Genomic DNA, 24,712 nt, shown 5'->3' with positions numbered 1-24,712 from the left:
CAAACAATCATTTCTCATTAATATATAAAAAGATCATGAAATTGTGAAAAACCTGCACACAGATTTTAAATGAGCCAGTAAACTATTATTAGTATTATTATTTTATTAGCTTTATCATTGATTATTGTATAATAAAAATGCTTGTTTTTTCGCTGCAGAAGAAACTCCTGTCACCACATCTTCTGTTGAAAGGGAAAACGTTGATGCTGCTGCTGGTAAGTTTGGTCCAGCTGAACGGCCAACCACTCTCTGATCCAGTAAGAATGGATTTGGTGCAAAGAGGTCCTTTTCAGACGGATAAAGACTCTGACTTTCCAAAATCCCCATCCTTGAGCTGTTGTGTTCTATGGCAGGCCATTTTAACATTAAAAGGCTAGACTGGATGTGTGTTGCAGATATCTTTATTTGAGTTTTGCCTAGTCAAAAAGAACATTTCAGATATCCGCAACTACATTCTTCCTATCCGTAATCGTAATTTTAGATATCCTCAAAGATATTATTCCTAGGACAAATGACATCACTTTCACCATTCATTTGTATGGGGTTTACAATTACAGATATCTACAATTCAGTTGCAGATATCCACTTCATGAATTATGGATATCTGTAACTGAATTGTAGATATCTGTAATTCCAGTTTCAGATATCTACAGTTTCGTTCTTACTAGTCAAAACTCAAGTTAAAGATATCTTTAATTCAAGTCAATTTAAGATATCTACATGTTCCTTTTCAGATATCTTAAATTAAGTTTTGACTAGGCGAAATGACGTTGTAGATATCTGTAACTGGAATTATGACTAGTCAAAATGACATTGTAGATATCTCAAACTGGAGTTAGGGATAGTCATAATTTATTTGTAGATATCTATAATCAAGTTACAGATATCTTGAAATGAAATTTGAATAGAGATATCTGAAAATTGAGATATCTGTAATTTTCATTCAGGATAGTCAAAATGTAATTACAGATATCTTGAATTAGAGTTTCGACTAGGCGAAATGACGTCACAGATATCTGTATGCAAATTAGGTCCGCATCGCACTTTTAGGGGAGGAGCAAAGCGTGTTGTTGTAATATTCAAATCGCACCTGCTAACTTGTAATTAGCACTGATTAGCACCATGTTGCAGCAGTACGACGGGGTTTTAGGACCAGTTTACAAAAAACGTTTTGTTTTCTTTAATCACAACTTTTATCTCGTAAATTTAGGAGATAAAAGTGTTGTGGAGTGTGTGGGTGTGCACGCGCGCATGCGTGCGTGTGTGTGTGCTGAATATAATATATAATTGAAACATTTTTCTTTACCATTGAAAAATCTCTTTTGGACTTTTTCAGATACTGAACTTCAGAGAGTTCAACAGAAAGTCACCATTTCACCAGGAAAGAGGTGTCAGTGGGTGAGTTTTATACTTATTTAATATATTCATCTTGAACTATGGAAACATTTATGCACATTTTAACTAGCCAAAGGTCTAAATAGAGTTGAAATTATTTACATTTGAACCAAACATATTTAGATTGCAGGCTGAAGGTGGCACAATGGAATGGAGGTGCAAGTTGTGTTCTGCTACTTGAGCACTATGCAGTACTACATATAATGTTGCAGTACTACATAGCCAATATTCCAAAGTGTTTCCACTGCCATGTATGTGGACACACTTTGGAATACAATAATACAATGATGTTGCATTAGCACCATTCCATCATTTGAAACCATGAAAACTCATCTGTCAAGATCTGAAATGGATTTATGTAGAGTAGATGCAGTCAGAGGAAATTGTGCAGTTTTTACATGTTTGTGGAACTTAAAGCTGCCTTTTTCTGAGACTAAGTCCACCAAAACAGACAGGAACTGGCCAGCTTGGTTAGGATTTATGACCTCCAGGTGAATTTCTAATGTATTTCTAATTCAAAAACGGATAACAAATCATTTGTAAACAGCTGTAAGAAGCCACGGTGTAACTTGCATTAAAAATGACTTTGGGTCTTTGACCTGAAGTGGATCATGACATAAACACTGTATTGTCCTCTTACTAGAAATAGACATCTAGAAAAGGTATCATTTTATCATTTCTTAAAGTTCCTTAAGTAAATATTGGAAGTGTTTGCTCTGCATTTGCTTCAATGGTAATAGATTTTTCTTTTTATTCTTTTAGGACCAGCGTGACGTGAACATGAGACGGGCACTTGTCCTCCATGCACTTCCTGTTTATCTGCATGATGCCTCCAACTTCTTAGAGACCTGTACTGTAAGTGCACACGACTCCCTGTCAATGCTTTTCTCTAATCCTTTAATATTGATTGAGATTTTATTGAGTGACATAATAAATAGGCAATTGTTTGTAGTTTGTAAACTGAGTGATATTTTTTAATGCTTTTAAGAATGAGACGGAAGATGAAAGGCGAACATCAGGGACTCCTGATTGGATGGAGCGGGAACCTTTTCGTTAACCTTTTCTGCTCCTGATCCATCATTATATGAATAAAGAAAAATGAAGCTTTAGTCTTAAATTATTTTATAAATGTCCTCCATTTTCAGAAAAATGCTAAAGAACTTTTTAAAAACACAATTTTAATTGGAGTTGGTCCTTAAAGCAGACTCCCAAAGATTCCCATTGACAGATGGCAGGAATGTCAGTTTTGGACATTAGTGTGATGAATATCTTTGAGGGTCTGAACTCATCTGTGTTTTTTGTTTTGTATTTTCCAGAATACCAGACCTCACAGACACTGCTGTGGTTCTCCTCTCAGTTGTCGTGGTGACGCTCCTGATGCTGCCGTCAGTGGTCCCACAGATTTGGCTGACTAATCTCTTCTACTCTTCGGGGACATCTATGCTCTGGACCTACAGCACCCCAAAAAACTTGAACTTGCCTTCACATTTATTCAGAGTGCTGTCATGAGCCTTGAGGACAGCAAACCACTGAAAGGACGTTTATTGACACGGGAGAATGTTTCGTTGAGTGAGTCTCCCAGAATGGACTATTTGTTGGTTTAAGTGTTATGCAACACAAAACACACTTTTTGTCAATATGTTGTGTGGCGCTCTTATAATGCATTTTTATTTCACTGATTGTTTCATCCTCTTGATATTTGTGCTTTTTTCTTTTGAAAGAGCAATTAAAAAAAGTCTATTAAGCAATCACTATTGTGTGGCTTTCATGTTTGTTGGTTTTTATCAATGTTAGCTTTTAAATCTTGTAGTGGGGCAGTATCAATACCTCTGTTTAGAATACATTTCAAGTCCAAACATTTTAAGCTGAAGAATTTTAAATATTTTCAATGCTATACATTTAATGAGTTAGAGAATTTATAAAACATTTGAGTCAATTTTACATATTTTATGAGTTGAGTAATATTATAAAAATATAGTTAGTTAAAGTGTTTTTTTTAGTTGGAAAAAATTAAAAACTTTGAGTAAATAATCGCTCTTTTATAAGTTGAGGAATCTTAATATTTTTAATATGAAATAATACAAATTTAAGCCAACTGACAACATAAATTTTAATAAATGTTAACTTAAAAGTTTTAATAATATAACTTAAAAACTATTGTGTAATCTGTTACAAAATAATTTTTAAGTTCTGTCAACTCGTTAGGGTTTACAGTGTAGCTACATTTGTCCACATGGGTTGGGTCCAGCCTGGAAGTTCTCATCAAAACGTCTGAACTTCCTGTGATCAGTGATATGTGAAGTTGCTCCACAGTCGACCATCTAATGTCTGCTCCCTCGCTCACTCGGAAAGCAAACTCCTCCCGGTTTATCGTCTCGCTGCAGGCTTTGTGTGCGTCGTCTCGAAGATTATACTCCCATCAAAAAAGTAATATGGCTGCATCATCAGCAAAAGAAAGAGTTCCTGCTTGGAGAAAAAGAACAAAGTAAACACACAAGTTTCTATCACACGCTTCACCAAAGCCTCCATCCACCCGTGATCCACTTTCAGGATGTGAACCAACGCTCTCTTAAGGAAAAAAACAAACAAAACATTTCCGGTGAAGCAGCAGCAACTGGTGATGTGAGGTCGTCAACTGGCAATCAAACTTCAGCTTCAAGGTTCCACTGATGGAGATGAAAGGAGACAGTAGAGCAAGAAGGTGCTGGTTCAAATCCCAGAAAGCACCAGATGGAGGAAAACTGGTGATGGACAAAGTGCTGACTGGTGTACAGAATAGTGCGATGGAACTGACTTGATCTCCAAAGCAGAGAAGCACTGGTTCAATTCCCCGTCTCAGTTTTGTTGTTTTCGGTTTTGCCGCTCCTTGACAGTCATCAGCTCAAAGGAACAAAGCAATACAGTTCTGCTGTAGACAGATTAGCACAGTGGGAGTGTTTCTGTCCTTGAAGCAAGAGAGCGCAGGTTCAAGTCCCAGTCAGGGACATTGAGGTGTTCAGTCGCCTCACAATTCAAGCTGCGGCTAGGAGGAGTCAGGACGTGAGGAAAAGGGGGCTCTATCTTTGCCCCCCCCCCCCCCCCCCCCCTGAGGAAGGAGGACCAGGAGAAGAGGAACCCAGAAGAAGATGTGCATTTAGATAGATCCATGCAGAATGCAGCTTGGATGTGTGGAGGGTCTGTGTACCATAGATGCAATACAGGTAGAGCAACACCTAGGAGGCGGTGGGCAGGTGAGGGATGGTGGTGTAAGTAAAACTTTTATTTATAGACTATTAACTTAATTTACAACAATTTAGGTCTATATTTCTACATAATAGTTAATAATACGAGCACGTAACTTTTAGAACTAGGAAAGACAAGATTTAGAAAGTATAGTACCATAATGTAGTGTTTGTAGCGTGAAGGTACTATCATGATGTAGTTGCAGCTTCTACAACTAGATCATGAGGGGGTGTACAAAATTCTCCACTCCCCCCATTAATAGTCAGTCTAGTTGGTTTAGCCCTGTCTCACTACCAGTTAGCTGTAGCTCTAATATCAACCTTCATCATCTATCTTATAGCACGGAAGTCATTGATCTCCTACCAGACTAAAGATGAAGCCCCCCCCCTTCCCAGCATCCCTGACTCTCCCTCACCCCAAGCATGAGTTGTGATGCAACTAGCCAGGACTTGAACCTGAACTCTCCCGCTTCAAGGACAGAGACACTCCCACTGTGCTAATCCGTCTACAGCAGAACTGTGTTGCTTTGTTCCTTTGAGCTGAACACGCTCCACATGTTTCAAAAATCAACAATCAGGTTTAAAGACACAGACTATGACATCTACTTCCTAAGGACCCTTATTCTAACTGGGAATTGAACCAGCACATTCTCACTGGAAGCACACAGACACTGCCACCACACTACTCTATCTGCATCAGAGCAGGGAGGTTCTGGTCCATGAAGGAGTCAGCTTTTATAGCGACAGTTTGTTAACGAGTCGGGAATTGAACCAGTCACTCCCACTGCACTATTTAAAGCACCACACAGGTCCAAAAAATGTTCTTTTTCAGTTTTTAAACTAATTTGGATTTATTACTACATGACAGTTGTTTAACTTACTGGTTGATCCGTTTATCCGTTTGTAACGTCACACTTAAAATAAAACAAAGTCAAAGAGATTTCATCATTACACAGAACATTCTTCTAATGCTTTATTTCTGCTTTAGCTTTAAACTTACTTTGTAAAAATTTCAAAACATTTAAGGCATGACAAATTGTCGAAAGCTTTTATCGATTTAGTGTCTATCCATCTTCAGAACCAACTGAATCCTTTTCAGGGCCACATAGTTGCTGGAGCCTATCTCAGCTGCTTTTGGGCAAAGGCAGGATACGCCACGAAAAAAAAACTCCCTTTTATGTTTTTGCTTTCATGTTGATGCTAAATGTTGGTAATTTTGGAGCCAAAGAATGCACATTTATTTTTGATGCATATTTATAGGCATTAAGGGATGAATGCATTGTTTTTGTCTATTATTCAGGATATATACGTATTTATTTACCTTCTGTCATGGTATATTTGGGATGCACGAGCAGCATTCCAAGGAAACGGATATCCAATCTGTTTTGGAAACGTTCTGAGGGTATGCACAGATTTCAGGCAGCAACACCAGTTTTACATGTCAAAATGTAAATTGTTTTCGCTATTCTACTCACAAATATCATAAAGAAACACTTTGCTGTTTTTGGAGGTTAACTGTATATATTTCATACTGAAAGCAGTTTAAAAAACATTTTAGTATCCAGTTGTTCTCAAATAAAACACTTAAATTTTACTTCAGTTCAAAGTTTGTTTTTTTACTTGCTGGTATTTGCATTAAATGACATTCCAAACAACTCCTTTTTTTCCAATTTTATTTGAGATCTTCTTTCTCTTCTTTCTCTTTCGGCTTTTCCCATCAGGGGTCGCCACAGCGAATCATCCTTTTCCACCTCACTCTATCATGGACATCTTCTACCCTAACATTAGCCAACTTCATGTCCTCTGTTAAGACATCCATGTATCTCCTCTTTGGCCGTCCTCTTGCCCTCCTGCCAGGCAGCTCCATCTCCAACATCCTTCTACCAATATATCCACTATCCCTCCTCTGAACATGTCCAAACCATCTCAGTCTGGCTTCTCTGACTTTGTCGCTAACACAGGCAACATGAGCCGTCCCTCTGATGTACTCGTTCCTTATCCTGTCTAACCTGGTCACTCCTAAGGAGAACCTCAACATCTTCATCTCCGCTACCTCCATCTCAGCCTCTTGTCTCTGTCTCACTGCTACCGTCTCTAACCCATAGAGCAGAGCTGGTCTCACCACTGTCTTGTACACCTTTCCTTTGAGTCTTGCTGGCACTCTTCTGTCACACAACACTCCTGACACTTTCCTCCAACCGCTCCAACCTGCCTGCACTCGCCTCTTCACCTCTTTTCCACACTCCCCATCACACTGAACTGTTGACCCCAAGTACTTAAACTCCTGCACCTTCTTCACCTCAGCCCCCTGTAACCTAACGCTTCTACCTTGATCCCTCTCGTTCAGACACATGTATTCTGTCTTACTACGACTGACCTTCATGCCTCTTCTTTCCAGAGCAAACCTCCACCTCTCTAGCTGTTCCTCCACCTGCTCTCTACTCTCACTGCAAATTACAATGTCATCCGCAAACATCATTGTCCAGGGAGATTCCTGTCTTACCTCATCTGTCAGCCTGTCCATCAGCATAGCAAACAAAAAAGGACTCAAAGCTGATCCTTGGTGTAGTCCCACCTCCACCTTGAACTCCTCTGTCTGACCTACAGCACATCTCACCACCGTCATACTTCTCTCATACATGTCCTGAACTACTCTGACATACTTCTCTGCCACTCCAGACGACCTCATACAGTACCACAGCTCCTCCCTCGGCACCCTGTCATACGCCTTCTCTAAATCTACAAACACACAATGCAGCTCCTTCTGACCTTCTCTGTACTTTTCCATCAACATTCTCAAAGCAAAAATGGCATCAGTGGTGCTCTTACGGGGCATGAAACCATACTGCTGCTCACAGATCTCCACCTTCTTCCTAAGCCTGGCTTCCACTACTCTTTCCCACAGCTTCATTGTGTGGCTCATCAACTTTATTCCTCTATAGTTGCTGCAGTTCTGCGTGTCACCCTTGTTCTTAAAGATCGGAACCAGAACGCTTCTCCTCCATTCCTCAGGCATCTTCTCACTCTCTAAAATCCTATTGAACAACCTTGTTAGAAATTCCACTGCTGTCTCTCCTAGGCACTTCCATACCTCCACAGGAACGTCATCAGGACCAACGGCCTTTCCGCTCTTCATCCTTTTCAGAGCCTTCCTAACCTCATCCTTTCCAATCTCTGCTACTTCCTGCTCCACAACAACCACATCTTCCTCCCTTCTTTCCCTGTCATTTTCCACGTTCATCAGCTCCTCAAAATACTCCTTCCATCTACATACATCTTTATGTATGTACATAATATGCAAAGTTTGCTGAACAATAAGTAAAAAAGAAAAAAACTGAAGAATTTATAAGGATATGAAAATTACACCAACAAGGGTTTTGTTTAATTCACACAAAGAATAGAGGATGAACCCATGAGGACCAGACTGTGTGGACAACCTAGCAGCCCCTCCCTGAAGCTCTTAAATTTTAGTTCAAGTTGGAGACTTGTGTCTACGACGGAGTATTAGGGCCACCAAAAAAAAAAAAAATTAGAGCCACCAAAAAAAAAAAAAAGGAGTTAAAAACTCGTAAATTTACGAGAAAAAAGTCGTAGATTAAGGAAAAAACACCGAAGTTGTCCGTTTATCGGAACCTAGCTTGAAGATGAAGTATGTGGAGCCTTTTGTGAAGCTTCATTTCCGGATTATTATAGGTTTAAAACAAAGAGATTCTGAAACTTTTGGCGACTCAAAATCAGATTAGTTTCCGTGTAGCAGTCTTTCCGGGGTTCAGTGTCAGTAAAGCGGAGTTTAATATGTAAAATAAGGAGCTCAGAGACACGTTTGGGTGTAGACAATCGCTGCAGCCTTTATTCTCCTTTTCATTCACATAACCTGAAGTTCATTTGTCTCATTACGTCATGAACCTGTCATCCCAACACCAATGCGGAAGTAAACAGTGTTACAAACGCCCCCTCCTGCAGATGAAATGTCCCGTTTCAGCATAAAACAATAAAGAGGAATGAAAATAGTGTTTTATATTAGCTTTGGAACGTTGAAAATGCCCAAAAAAGTGCTCTTCCTTTTGTGTGACGGAAGCGTCACACAGACGTAGAGTCTTGTCTTTGGTGGAGGAAGAAAGGATTCAAGCGAACAGCTGCAGGGACACCGACGACGGCTTCGGGCTGCAGAGATCCTGCAAACCAACCATCAATAAATAAAACTTTAATGAATCGTAAATCAAACAAATGACCTTCCAGACATTTGGAACATTATCAATAAACATTCAGCTCACCTGTTCAACAAAGTTTAGTCGGTCTTCTCTGCGGCTGCACGGCCTTCACCTGCTGCTCTGCATGCTCACTTCCACTGTAATCTCCTAAAATTACGACTTTTTTTCTCCTGAATTTACGAGTTTTTATCTCCTAAATTAACGAGTTTTTATCTCCTAAATTTACGAGATAAAATCTCGTAATTTTACTTTTTTTTTTTTTTTTGGTGGCTCTATTTTTTTTTTCTTTTTGGTGGCCCTAATACTCTGTCGTATGTGTCATAAATAACCGGAAGACAAAAACGATTTTTAGAATGTTCTCTAAAAATTGTGTTCAGAGAAAATGGCCGTCCCTGGTACACATGATGCGCTGTCCCCTAATGGGTTAGTGCGAGGGTCGACAACCTGCGGCTCAGGAGCGCTGCCCTAGTGGCTCCCTGGAGCATTTTCAAAAATGTTTGAAAATGTAAAAAAATGGGGCAGAGTAATATATTTTTTGTTTTAATATGGTCTATGTATTAGGAAAAACATGACAAAGATTCTTAACGATTTCCAATGCTGTAAGAATGTGTAGAATAAATATTAAATTTCAACATTCATAGCCTGCGACACACGTTTCTACCAGCAGGGCAGCGCTATAAGCAGGTGGCTGATGGAAATGAACCACCGTCAGTTCCGTGCATTGCTTTGTAACAATTTACCCTCCACTCAGCGAGGGGAACGTCACAACGCCGTTCTACGGCTGGGGCATTAAATATCCAGACAATCTGCTCTCTAACATTACCAAGAAAAAAACTCATTACAGTTTGTTGGTACTGCTGATCAGTTAGAGGGCCCACAAATTAAATTTCGCTTAGGGCCCCCGGAAGACCAGGGCCGGCCCTGATCCAAATCCACTGATAGAACCAACACAACCGTGTTGGGGATATCCAAAGGAAGTTTAGAAATGATTATGGGATGGCCACACAACCTCTGCCCTTGTCTGGAATTGAATTCTTATTTTATTTTTATTAAGTCTTTTTTATTCATAGTTATTTTTTATACATTTTTACTCACACTTTTCTATTTATATCTAGCATCTTTGCACCGTGATGTCTTTTCCATTCCTTGTATTTCTCAGTCTTGAGCTGCTCTTATTTTGCAAAATTTACTATTGCGATGGAAGTAAAATTGATTCCGACTCCGATTCTCACAACTCTAGACGTTTTGAGGAAAATCTAGACGTTTTTGACCTCCTGGATGAGTCCTTTTTGTTTCTGAAGTCATCTTAGTGGGAAGGTTCTGAAGAACAGTTCTCAGTTTGGTTCTCTGGAGACCAAAAGCCTTTATAATCTGTTCGAATCACTGCTTCAGCAGGCCTGACAGTTTGGGTGTTCCAGGGGAAAATGACATCAACTTTTAAAAGCAAATGTTTTTAATTGCAGTTTCCTTCGGGTTTTTGCAAGTTTGTGTGGTGATAGCCTCACCTTTTTTCCCTCCGCTTATGCCAACACTGTTTAATAAGTGCAACATGCCTGCAGTGAAGATATATGCCTGGGCTCTGTTCTTCTGTGTGTTTTTCCATACTTGACAGTATTTGCTTTAATTTATGGAGGGCCAGATGTTTTCTTTGCAATTCATTGTGAAGATGCGGTGACACCAAGGCAGGATGCATTTTCCCTCAGTGTGTGCTTAAAGTCTCTGTGAAAATAGAACAGCTTTCAGTACATAAACATTTGGCATTATTTCCAGTGTTAGCATGACAACAGAGTACCACGGAGCTCATCTCCAATCACAGGGAAAACAGAGGAGCTGCACATAAATCTGGACTGTACGTTCGTGTACACTTCTGTGATTAATAATTCATGCCAGTGTGCACAGATGGGATATGAGTTTATTTTGTTCTGATCTGCTCTCAGAACAAGCCCAGCATGTGTGAGAGAGTTGCAGGAAGAATTACACCTACAAATCTATCAAATCACAGGTGAAGGTCGACCAATACGAGTGCCCTAGTGTTCCAACATCACAGCCTGAAGAACCCGAGAACATGAAGCTGAGCTGCTCTGTGTTCTGCTTTAAAGAAAATAGCAAAAAAAGAAAAACAGAAGAATTGGACTGAAATAGATCCACAAAACAGCAAGAACGCCTAAATTGAACCAAAATAAATAATGTGCTAATTCACTGATTTTTTTCCCCAATAATTTCCCAACCTTGTGCTATCTTAGATGACCCCACCCTTACTTTGACGTGTTCTCCCTACCATGACAAAGGTGGATAAAGATGGAAAGATTTCATGTAATCATGGACACCAGTGAAGATCACAAATCATTGAAGAAAAAAGGTTCAGCGCACTGTATAGTGGGTCTAGATCAGTGTTTTTCAACAAGTGTGCCGTGGCACACTAGTGTGCCGTGGGAGATGGTCAAGTGTGCCGTGGGAAATTGCCCTCATTAACTGATCTAAAAACATTTCCCATCTCCAGGATTTCAGCTCTCTGTTCATCCAAACAGGCTCTGATAAAACACTGAGGAGTTAGGAACATAAAAGATCTTAAAATACTTTTTCTTTGCGTTTATTTTATTTTATTAAAGACATTTTGATAAGAATGACGTACCGCGATTCAGCTGCACCTTCGGCTGTGTTTTGGAAAAGTCCCGTCCCTTTAACTGTCTCCACCAATCATTCTTGGGGGGCTTAATCACATGTCATCGGTCTAACCAATCAGAAGTGCTTAAAGTCTTCACTTCCTTGTCCCGATTTAGCTCGTAAAGTCGCTCAGTTCTAACAAAAATACCAGCTAAAGCTCGTCTTTAGCGGTGTAGCTTTGCACAGAATCCGGTATCAGACCGTGGAACAAGTGAACAAAACAATGAAGCTCCGAAAAGCGATCTTCGGCCGTTTTATGCACTACATTTCCCATGATGCATTGGGTTGTGAGAGTGACAGCGCAAAAGGAGATCTGTTGTTAAACGTCTTGAAACCAACGAACACACATCAAACTGTTTTTAAATCTTCTAACTTAACTTTTATTGCATCTTTTAGAAAAAAAAACCAGCTGCAGTTTCCAGCTTTTTCTGTAACAATTATCTCAAAAATGCATGTGAGATTGTGGAGGGGCTGTAGATCAATACAGACTATGAGTTTCTCCTTTTTTTTAAATTTTTGGATGCTGGGATTTTTTACCGGGATTTTTTTTTAAGGTTAAAGTGTGCCGTGGCTCAGAAAAGGTTGAAAAACACTGGTCTAGATGACCCAACTCCCAATGTTAAACTGCCTAGGATAGCACAAGGGTTACGCAATCAAATTCTGTTCCCAATTTTGAAGGCAAATGACCACTGAAGCCTGGTTTCAATTTCCTAAATAATATCAAAAAGTCTGACTTTAATCCCTTGATAAACAGATTGGTTTATCAAATAATGTTATCACAAAAGCTTAATTATCTAATCCCACATTGATGTGTAGTTTAATTTAATTGAAGTTTTAATTTGGGCACGGAGTTGCCCGCCTTGTTGTAGAGACCTGACTCCAGTCAATGGCTACCGTACTGTAGGCTGAAGTTTTTCCTTTTTTTGGGGAATCCATAGACGATAAGAGACATGTTTTAGAATTAAGACCATGTCAGGATCTATATTTTAGTTTGTTTTTAAATATTATGCTGCATTCTGGTACAACTAATTACCTCACAGACAAAAAGAACCAAAATAAAGATAAAATGTGTACAGTAATAAAACAAATCAACACAATAAAATAAAATAAAAAATCTGACATTTGAAATTATAAAAAAATGTTTGAATTGAGTTTATTAAAACAACTTTTATTTAAAAATTTGAAATTCAACGTTTGACTGTAAAAAGTCTATATTTCTTTCTTTTCCTGTGGAGAATCTAAACAGGTATCATTCCAAAATTAAAGAAACCGTTTCGTGTAAGGGAAAAATTTGGCAAAAATATGATCAAATTCATAGAGACATTTTAAATATAGGGTTAATATGACTTAAATCCAATGTGCTTTAAAGATTATCACAACAAAAATGCATAACTTCAATCAAACAAAGGAATGTGAGATGTGAAATTCACCACACCTATAATGATTTTAATGAGCCACTGCCAAACTCCAGCAGCGAGCGACCCCTTAGATCAGCTGTCATGTGATGTGGGGCTCACAGCAGTCATCAAAGAAGCTCGCCTTCTGTCAACAGCAGTGTAATAAAATAGACTGGGTTTGAGCGTGTACAGACAGGGGGACAAATGGGTTTAAAGTCCCGGTGTCAGGGGGCCACAGACTGTCACTCTTCACCTTTATTGTCACAAACACTCCAGCTTGTCTTCCATTTTTTTTGTTGTTCCCATCATGATGGAATCTTTGAACGGTGAGGAAATTCCGTCATCTGTTTCTGCTCGGTCAAAAGACACGTAGCTGAGGGCTGAAAGCGGCTGTAAAGCTGCGGTCTGAAGTCATTTCTGAACACCAATTTTCTCCTTTCTCTGCCAGCAGGTAACCCATAACCACCCTGTCAGCTTTTTGAAAAATCCCCTGCAGGGGATTGCTCACCATAAAGTGTGCATTAAAGAGATCCATCATAGACTAACATCATTGGCTCAGACTCGCACTGCTGTCCAGTAATACAGCCTGCCTCGCCCAATTTCAAATGACAGACAGGAAGCTGAGCAGACAATAAAGACATTTCTGTGGCTTATCCACACACTTTGCTTAACTTCTCATAAGACGAAGAATGAGGCTTTTGAATTTGGTCACATTAAATTGTGTTTTCTGTCTGTTATGTTTATTTATTGGAGTACAGCATTCCTAAAGAAAACATCAATATGTGTGGAATTTTAATAAGTATTTATTTTCCTGAAAAGCACACTTGGCAGTGTGATAGAAGGTAAAGAACCAGGAAAAGGTGGTTTATTTATAAGGAAAACACATTTCAGACACTTGGAGTAAAAGTGACAATGTCCAAAAAACTAAAACCACTCCATGAAATACCAACAACAAAAAAAACGTTTTAACCACAAACAAAAATCCTGGTGCCAAACAGTTTCAGAATCACAATTCTGGGTTGAAGCTTTACTAAACCCGCAACTAAAAATGTTCAAAAACAAGCTTCAGTTTTTATAATTTGGTTCAAATTCGGTGTTTCTCTTTTAAAATGAATTTCCCAGAGAAAAACTCTACCACCATGTTCTCTGTGTTAAATACAAACTCACACATTTGAATCAGAACATATTTTGCAAATCAAATCAGCAAATCAACTTTTATTTATAAAACACTTTTCTCAATCATGTAACTCAAATAGCTTTACATGGTAATAAAAAAAAACAAATGTCAAAAGCAAAAATACAGACACACAAAAAATGTTTATGCGTACAAAGCACCCCCCCCCCCCAACTACCCCACACACAACTTATTGAGGCATAAAACAAGTTATCAACGAGAAGTAAAGTTGACAATTGGTGGGAAATTTATCCTTTGGTGGCCTGTCACACCAGCAACCAGTAATATTTACAAAAGACACTACCACAGGACCCCCGCCGATCAAAGCAAGGAAGACCTAAGAGATTCCGTTACAACTATTTAGGCCATCTTCATCACTTGTGTGGAGGATACCATTGATATTTTTTTTGTAGTAATTACATGACATCAAAATACTTTTGTTTGGGAAATACCTCATGTATCCTGTTTTAACCTCTTGTGCTATCCCAGGCACTTAAACATTGGGACTTGGGTCTGGGTTTTTTTTGAATATGTTTTTAAGTAACTTCATAACATGACTCTCAGATCTCCGATCAAATCTTTGAAAAGTGGATTTCCACAGTCCTTTAGTTGTCATGAATCAATTAAGATAGTAATCCCCAAAAGTCTGACATTTTGTCCGTAGGTAGTGACGTTGTAAATTTCTCTAATTTGCTCCTATCTGGTTCTCACCATCCATTTCTGAATGGGGGAACCGGGAAGTCACTCATGCTGCAGTTCCACCAAAGTCCACTGGAGGCAGGTTGCAAAGGGAGCAATGATCTGTTGACTCCCATGTTAAAAAGTCAGTTATTTACAAAAAAGAAGTATTTGTGGACTAGTTTCAGTTTTATGAAACTATTTTATTACTTTTTCACGACTGTTAAGGAGAAGCAAGTCTTCTTCAGAAGAGACGGGTACTTCCAGTCTTGAAAGCGATCGTGGGCTCACAGACTAATGTGGGCTAAAAGCAGCACAACAGTGAGCCAAGGTCAAGCACTTCCTCTCTGGCTGTCTCTGCAAGTCGTTGGGAGATTTGTTGGGAAAAAGTGAGATGAAATGTCAAGAACAGACTGATTGCTTGGGAAAGGGAGATCCTAATTAACTCTCCCTGGTGGAGATCTCCTGCTACCTCCCTCATGCAGCGTGCCCGTATGAATCTTTCATCTCACCCGCCTTGCTTCGCCTCGGAGGACTCAGCTCCAATTGGAAAGCTGGCTAAAGGACAAACGGATACAACAAATGCAAAGGTCAAAAAATAAACAGTGTGGCTATGAATGACAGACTCTCTCTCAGGGGTGCAGACTAACAGCAGAGCAGCTTCACAGAACTAAATCCTGGTGACAAAGAAGGAACAATTTTTGCTGCCAAGAGCAGACAAAACGAATGTTACCTGGGTGTTATTACTATGTTATTAACACAGCAATGAGTATATTTACGTAGTGATGTTCTTCTCCTATCTTTTTTTTAACTAAAGAAGTACTTAGATTTGAGGTGAACAAAACTAAACAAAAAATCCCAGTGTTAACTACAAAACAACATGTTTTTAAGGACAAAAGTATTACTCTGTAAATGAAAAATGTACTTCAAGTAAAACTCTGCAGGCTGGTGTGGACAGGCGACCAAACAAATTTTTTAGTACATAATTGTTTAGCCAGACCATGAGGTTCCTGACTACGACTGACAAACCACAAATTCTCAGTAAAACCCATCGACTGTCTAAATAATTGGACTGAGCGATCCCTCCCCCCTGGCATTCCCAACAGGAAGTACCTGCTGACTCAAAGAAGCTCAAATCCAGATAAGCAGCTATAACTCAGCCATTGTATTTGTTAGAAAAAAACATTCTTGCTCTGGTACTTTTCAAAAATGTTCTTGCTCTGCATTTCTTTCATATAGATTTTTTATTTATTTATTGGAAGTTATTTAAATTATAAACTGACCGAACAGACGGCTCAATAAAAGTAGGTGATCTTAGGTGAAACATTCAAATGTTTGATTGACAGATTATTGCATGCCCTCTTTGAAGTGGAAGGGGGTGTGGACTTCCAAGAAGGTCACTTCTGATTGGTGAGAATGATTGTCAGCTTGGACCAATCATAGCTTACTGGTGATTTCTGGTTCCAGCATGGCAACGTCCATACCGCCAAAAAATGGCAGATCAATTGACTTGTTTTCATTGGAACCTGAGTAAACTGTTTTCTATGGGTGACGTCACACTCACTCTGTCCAGTTTTCATGTGCATTCAGTGGTAAACCTATTTAGTTTTTTTTTGGGACAAATGTTAGTTTTAATCCCTATATGTTGCTAAATGTTTTGGTCATGCAGACCAGCTTTGCCTCATTTCTGCCTCTGTTTTCCTCTGTTCTATTTTGTCCTCTAGTGGAATCAAACTCTCACCTGTGTTACTCTTTAAACATAGTTCTTCACTGCAAACTCTTGTTGCCAGATCTTAGTAGTTTGCCTACACGTCTCATCGTTCTTCACGCCACACAAAATCCAAGATTCGGACTCAGATATGTCCCCGACAACGTCTCTTCCTGGCCCACACTATCAACCTTCTATCTTCGATCGAGTTCCTGTGATCGCCGCCGTCAATTGACCAAGCTTAGGTCACCAACCATCAACTAGAATTCCCTCTCCATCCACCCAGTATCTTTACCACCAACTTCTTTGTTTACACTTTAAAGCAATTATGTCTAAATCTTTCGTATTTCCTCGCTCCGTTTCTAAGTTTTCCATTTTTGTAGCTGTCAGCTACAGTTTCTCTTCACATTTTTAATTCGTCTGATTTTGTGCTCTTCAGAATAAAACACACATCCTCGTCTTTGGATCATCAGACTATAAAGATCTATCAGAGCCTGTTTGAAGTGATCAGTGTGCTCATTAAATTTAGAACAAAGAGTCTGATTTACTTAGACCACAAAAAATAAAAAAAGGCAAAACTTGAATGCTTATGCAAATAGAAACTATCAGAAGGCGTGCTGTCAACCACAAACAATGGCTCCTGTAGAAACACTGAAGTTAGGAGGTTCAGCTCATGCTGTGGTTTCACCAGAGAGAGTTCAGAAAGAGAGCAGGCAGGTTGGAGACGCAAAACTAAATCTGACCTAATCTTCTTCTTATGCTTTCTACTGCTCCCCTCAGGGGTCACCGCAGGGAATCAGCAACTTCCATCCGTATCCTCCACACCCAATGCACCACGGAAAAGGGATAGAAGGGGAAAAGGCAGATGAAACTACTGTTTCAACTTCAAGTAAGATTTAAAGTTAAAGTCATGCAGCAAGACATGAGGAAACAAATAATTTCACATTAATACACAACAAACTGTTAGGGGGAAGAAGAACCTCCCACTCCTTTTACTTTTGTAATAGTAACCAAAAGAAACAAAATCAAAACATAATTTTGGTAATAAAGGGAAATTATATCAGCTTTAAAGACCCACTCTAATGCGGTATTTAACACGTTCTTGAGGTGGAGGTTCTGATGATGGAGGACATAAAGAAAGAAAATGAAGCTTAAAATTGCATTTCTGAGTATTTCTTTATCCAAGTTTTGGTGAATAAGGAGCAGACAAAAAAAATGATGTTGGAAAGATAGCTTATTTATTTAACAGAAAATATGATGGGCGGGCCACAAGCTCCCTGCTTTGCTTCTGAAACGACCACTTGCAGAAAAATAGATCCATGCACGTTTTTATTCTCCTCGTCTGAGCTGGAATCTGATCAACACTATACAGCTGGAGAGCTTCAATGTTGCTCACTAGTCTTGTTGCACAGCTAATGTTAGGTTGGGGGGGTGAAATGGTGTAAGCATGTAGGAGAAAGTGTAAAAAGAGAGCTCTCCGTTTGGTGGAAAAGGGGGAACGGGGCTGCTCCACGCCAATGGTCCGCCCACAACTTAGAGGTGAATTTCTAGTGAACTGCTGCTCTGCAGAAACTATTGATTTGTCCGAATTCCTTCACTACGCACTATATAGTGCGTTCTCCATTTCGTAGTGCTGTCCGAATTTACAATTCTAAAATCTCGTGCCATAGAAATTACCCAGAAGTCTCTGCTAATAACCAGTGTGCATCAATGCTCCCTAGATTGCCTAAAATGGCCCACAATGCATTGCGTCTGAACAATTTTTGCCAAAAAAAAAAAGTTTTTAAATGTATCTTTTAAATAAACCATCAATGTTTCTATCTTTAGAACACAGTGGATTCATAAATAATTGTTGCAAAACACTCATATCGATTAGGTTTTAACTTTGTGCAATCGGTGACGTCATATAAAAAAAAAAAAAAAGAAGTAGCCGAGCATGGTGTCTGAGTTACTTTTACAATCCAAGACACTACATAGTCCCTCACTAAATAGTTTTATAGTAGTTAGTAGTCAGGGATTAGGGTGGGAACACGGACAAAGCCTATGTTTTAAAAAAAAAAAAACATGTTTGTTTTTTTTTGGTTAAATTTTGGCTTAAAACAGCATTTTTATAATTAAAAGAACAGTGGAAATAAATTTAATATAGATAAAAAGATTATTAGAGAGGGTTTTTAATCACTGATTAGCTAAAGCAAACTCTAGGAGATCCAGCTGCTGCATAAATCTAATTTTGGTGTCACTTAAATCATCAAAGGGTCTGGGACTGAAACGTTTTAAATCTCAGTATTCTACACTCAAAGAAACCTCTGAAAAACTGGGAGACCTTTGACTTTTGCAGTTGTGGTCTGTAAGGATCCAGACACAACATTGCTACAAGTTTTGCCATGTACAGTTTAGAACCATCCCTCCTGATCAGCCCTCAACCCATCCACAAGCTCATTGAAGTGTTTCACACCATTATTGATGCCAAAACAGCCGCTGTTTTCCTGTTTCATGTTAGTTATATCACAGAGAGCGCTACAATGATGTATTTGCATCTATTATTCATAAAGCAGTTGGAAATATATTACCAAAGGCATTTACTTTATCTATTCATCAAAGACATAAGTGTCAAATGTACTGAGCGTACAGTTTAACCGGTCTAACACATAAACCTACAATAAATCAGGATCAGTGAGTTAAATTTTCTTCACCTTGAAGGCTTAAGATCAAGCTTTACAAACATAAAGATAGTTACTTAAGATGGACACCTCTCTGAATATGAAAAAAAAAAACTGTCATGTACTGACAATTTTTTAGAGTAAATATATTTTTTTGGGAGTAACATTTACAAAAATATATCGCTTTTATTCCACTGCGTTAGTGCAAATGTGTGTAAATTCGTCTTGACTTGAGAACTGCAGATTTGTCAAACACTGATTTATTATTTAAATGATTATTTCGTAGTGTATTTACAGGGACATTGTACTTTTAAAAAAAACTTCTCTGCAAATTAACCAGAGTTAGTCGAAAGGCTTGAAACATTTGGCATAAATATTTGTTAATTCAAACAACCCTATTTTATGGACAATAAAGATGCGATCCGTGATAAATTGTGGGGAGTTCATGCAGGAGATCAACTTATGTACATGATTTTATTTCAGAAAAATGAGGACTTAAAAAAGAAAAGAAAAAACACAAAAGTTACACTTAAGCACGATAAACAAAAAAACATGAAAAATGACTAATGAAAAGGACAAACAAGCTGAACACGAAACACTTGAACTCTGAGGAGAATTCAATGACAGCAAGCAGCTGAAATTAAAAAACAAAAAACACAGCATCTAATGCAGGCTCATAAGGGTGTTAACTGCAAACACTTTCGTTCCCAATGAATAAAAGACATCACAAATTGATTTATTCTTTTTTTATCCTCCTTCAATCTTGCCTTTTAACATGACGTTTTAGATGAGAGATGTCACTGATTCAATATTTATTTTTAAGAAAAACATTCTAAAATATGACTAAGCCTCCTACGACTTTATAACTGGCTCACTGTTTAAAGGTAGAACACACTGTTTTCTTTATAATCATTTATAAATGTACACAAAGGAGCATCAAAACCTCCCAAAACATTGCAATTATTTTCATTAAAAAAAAACAGAAAATTTAGTGATTTTTGACATAATAATCCTTCAAGATTGGCAAAAAAGTTCTGCCTCATAATTATTAGACATTGATTGTTACGGAAAACGTCTTCTAAGTAGCATAGCTGACAAACAGGGGATTTTTACTACCTTTTTACATCATTTTTAGTCTAAAGCCAAATAAGCAATTTCACAGGGGAAAGTGTAACAACGGCTAAGCAATTTTGATCCTTAGACCACAGTCAAGTGATCCTCAGACCAAACTTAAACAACATTTTATCCAGACAGATATTTATCTCCAGAATGAATCATGAACTGATTCAGTTAAAAACATGAAAAGTCACTTTTAGAGAGCTATTGCTAGGAATGAGCATGTCAAGTGGCAATTGACCTTTAAGGGAAAGCGCATTATCATAAAAAAACTAGTGCTTTTCTGGAACAGCTGTGCGTTTAGCACAAAAACAAAGAAGCTGCTCCACTTCATCAATTTAATGGAGAAACCTGTAAACGTGTTAAAAAAGATTTACAGAGATCATTCCAAGCCTCTTTGGGATCTGTTTATGTTATTGGAAAAAAAAGTTATTATATTTTGTGGACAAGCTACTGGAAAACTGAGGTACTTGCACAGTTTATGTATAAAAAAATGCAAATAGCACTTCTTTGTATCTTCTTATCAGGTTTTTGCTCCGACCAAGTATTTTCCAACAAGGCCTGGTAACTTTTAAGCTACAAGAAGTAGCAGGTCCTGAAACATCAGTTTACAGAGCAGCGCTTCTGTCAGAGTTGTGGGTTTCGCTGCCGTTTGAGGTCAGAGAAACGTTGGGATTTGGGAGGTTTCAGGGCAGATGGCAGCCTGTAGAGGAGGCCTCTCCTGGGACGGATCACTGCAGCCTCCTGTCAGGATCAGAGATCAAAGATGCTCTGCACTGGATGACAGTAACATCAGTGTTACTCGTGTTGCTTCCAAGGTATTTTCATACCAGTATGCTCGTTTATTTGAAATCAAACGTTTCATAAACAATGAAGCGGATTAAAACCTTTGACCTGAATTAATTGTGAAGACAACAGACTAATCAAATGATAATCCTATTATTGTCCTTTGAAGCTTCAATCGTACAAGGTCGTTGGATCTGACTTTTTTCAGAATCTGCTGATTCCAGCTACAGATCCTCGTTCCCGGTGCTTTGACGAAAGCAATCGTGTATTAAAGAGACGTAGTCTTTCATTGCTCTGTATATTGAAGTGGGCCATGCAGATAAAGGTCAAGCGCTTCTCTGAAATCTACTGAGGTGTCACAGAGTTATCCATCAAACCAGACGTGGATAGGGCATGCATGGCCGATGAAGCAGCGCCAGCCTTCACGTGTATTGCAGGGCTTTGCGTGTTGATGGATGGGAGATGATTTCTGTCTAAAGCATTTCACGTCTGAATCCTCACCAGTGTTTTAACGGTCATGGACGCCTCGGAGATCTCTCAGATCAAACGCGGATTCTGCAGTCACTCCTTTGGAGTCGGTTTACGTTTTCACACGGCTGCAACTCCACAATATGAAAATAAAAGCCCTGCAAGTGAAGGAACCCAAAAGAGGATCATGTTGATGGATAAGTTCCCCTGCAGTCATGAATTAAACATGATGGGTGCACAGCAGCCAGCAGACGCTGCATTTTCTCTGTCACCTGTGTGGACCAGTTTTCACACCTGTGCAAATCTTCCAGAGCTGCTTCTGTGTCGCTGAAATGGTTCGGTGTCCTCAGACGCTTTTCTTGGCCGACCAAGTCTTTGTCCCAGTGTGCACTTAGGTCATCAGTTATTGCACTTTTATGCCAATGTGCTACCTCGGCTGGTTTCTGCTTTGGTTCATGCATTTTTCAGAACACAAAAACGTTTATATCAAAAAAACAAATAAATTAAATTGTGCATTTTCTGCCAGCAAGTAAAACAGAAGAAAACCAAGCAGCACCTTATACTCCATTCCGTTGTCTGTTTCGATAAGACACTGATCAGACAAGATCTAATAATATTCTTCTATTTGTACCTGCTCCCAGTCAACTGAGGATAAAACCATAAAAAAATAAATAAGTAAAAAAAAAAAGAATCAGTAGGCCACTTTTTACTGAGGGAGCTCCCAGTTTTCTCTGTGTCTGGATTCATTTGTCTCAGCCTGGAAGCGTCTCCATTTGGGACTGACTGCAGATGTCGTTATTTTGGCGGCAGGACTACATTGTGCTGTTGGACTTGGTAGTTTCCCACTAGGAGAGCCTGACTGGTGAAATTGCAATTAGTAACAGCAGACAAGCTTAACAAATGTAAGAAGACAAAGACTTCCCACTTTTCTCACATACAGTCAATTAGGTGTCCACATTAATGAAGACCCCAACATCTACGTTACATTAAACGACATTCATGATTTGCAGCTGCCTAACATGTACGACTCCTGAGCGGGGGTTTAAGTGGAAGCCCTCACAGATACCATAAAGAAGAAAGACAATTGTACTCATATCTACCTTGTTAAGCCTTTATCTGAGGTTTTTTGGTAAGAAAAAAAAATAAAACAAACTTTCTAACTGATCTTGCTAGCAGTCCCTATTTAGAACTCCTCACTCGGTTCTCTGTCCTTGTAGTCTGCTGCAGCCTGAGACTGGAAGACTGGAACAATCTTTTTCAAAAATAATTGTAAAAGGTGTCTTAGTAATCATGTTAAAGAAAAATTTAATTTAATGATTTCAGACTTGTGTTATTGCGTTTGTTTATGTCTGTTTCCTGTAACTTCTTCTCTTTCCATTTCCATTTAGCCACAGTTGAAAATAAGAATTTTGTTCTTAATCAGTCTTGTCTTAATAAATAAGGGTTAAAAAATAGAAGCCTCCACAGGAACACCATACATTGTTTTTAAAGTAGTCATCAATTCCCTAAAACCTAAGACCCCTACTTCAGTTAACTTGTTGACAGCTCTATTCACAGCTATTAATAATGTTAAATACATGTTAAGGCCTACATGATGGCAACTTTGTTAAAAACAATGTTTAAGTAAGACAAAATCTGGGATTCTATCAATTTTGTTTTTCCCTTTCAAGCTATTAGTTAAGCTCTTTATGACAATAATTATGTTTAATGAATTCAATGTAAATTGAAATATGTCTACTTATGATTAGAAGTAATCATAATGTTAAAAATATAACATTTTCTTTTATTTTCTAATCAATTTATAAATTAAATTCTTTAATAGATTGGATCTATATATATTTAATTTGTGTCATTTCTGTTGTTTTTATTGCAGAAATTGTTTGAAATAAATCAACCTATTTTGGTTTTTGCATATTTCTTTGAAAACTTAAAAAGAAAAAAACAGATCAAGTAGTAATAAGACGGTGACACAGGAGCCATAAAACAGAAAAAGGAATGCAAAGAGCAACACTTTCTTCTTTCTAAAGAATGAGTTGAAGCCAAAAGTGTAGCCAGTGCAGTTCACAGTATAATCACAAAGTCTCTACTTATAGAATTAGATCAGTCTCAAAAAAAAATCTTTAACTTGGCAAGAAAACTAACTGATTAAATGATTCCTACCCTTTTATTTTTTCCAATAGGTTAATTTAATATTGAGAATGATTGTACTGAGAATGAATCTAGCTTGACGTGATCGGCCAATCAAAACCAGCTTCTTTTTTTCCCTTCATAATTTCCTTTCTCTTCTCAGGAAAGTATTTATCAAACTGTTACCTCAGAAAAGAACCTCTTCCTGAAGCTGCTTGGAAACTGGCTCTGTACGGTCTCTTTGATAAACAAACATGTTATCTTTATTTTTTCTAAGACAAAGAAAAGAAAGAAGAAAAATTCAAAGAGTACCAATCAGGCACAAAGTCCAGATACCATTTAGACATAAAATAGCTTCAGATTCAATCATAGTTTAAAATTTGGTGTGTAAACAAGGACTGTGCTGAATTCATTCCTTGAAGGTTTTGCGATCAAAAGGAGGTCAAACATGACCAGGTAGAAGGTCACAATCTACCTGTAACGGTCATTTGTTAGTCTGTTGTGTTTTGTTTGATTATTGTTGGTTAAGTTATGAGAAGTTTATTTTGAAGGTAATTTTATTTTGAAAATGCCGGAAATGCTTACTTGCTTAGCGCACATTGTACGGACATAGAAGAGACGCTGGAAGCAGGAGCACCACGTTTGTATGCAAAGAATACCAGATGTGGATGAGAGGACAATAAGAGTAACTCCCATCTTGGCATGCAGCCAACGAGGTGATTTATTTATTTGTCTTAACTGTCTGTTTACAATGTATGTTCGTTGTCAAAGAAGTTTCCATTATGTTTGTATATGCAGTTTTCACGGTGGATTTGGAGAGACCAAATAAACCCGTTATGAGAACCATTTGCGTCTGTAAATGCCTGGTGTGGAGAAACACAACCTAAAGCGTCTTTCTTTATTTTTTTTTATTTCTATTGCTCAGCTACTTTAAACAGAGGTGATTAGTTTTGTCCATCAGTTTGCTTCCTGGCGACACATACTGTTAGCCATCAGTTTATAAATGTCAGAATCAATCTGATTGCGTGGGTGACCAGGTCTTCTGTCCCTGAAGAGGAGAAGCGATGTCTGCAGTCTATTTTAAGAAAAGGCTGGACTCTGTCTCAC

The sequence above is a fragment of the Oryzias latipes genome, chromosome 3 (assembly GCF_002234675.1).
Source record: "Oryzias latipes chromosome 3, ASM223467v1".
NCBI lineage: Eukaryota > Metazoa > Chordata > Actinopteri > Beloniformes > Adrianichthyidae > Oryzias > Oryzias latipes.
The sequence above is the reverse complement of the archived record's forward strand: the minus strand, read 5'-3'. Positions refer to the sequence as shown.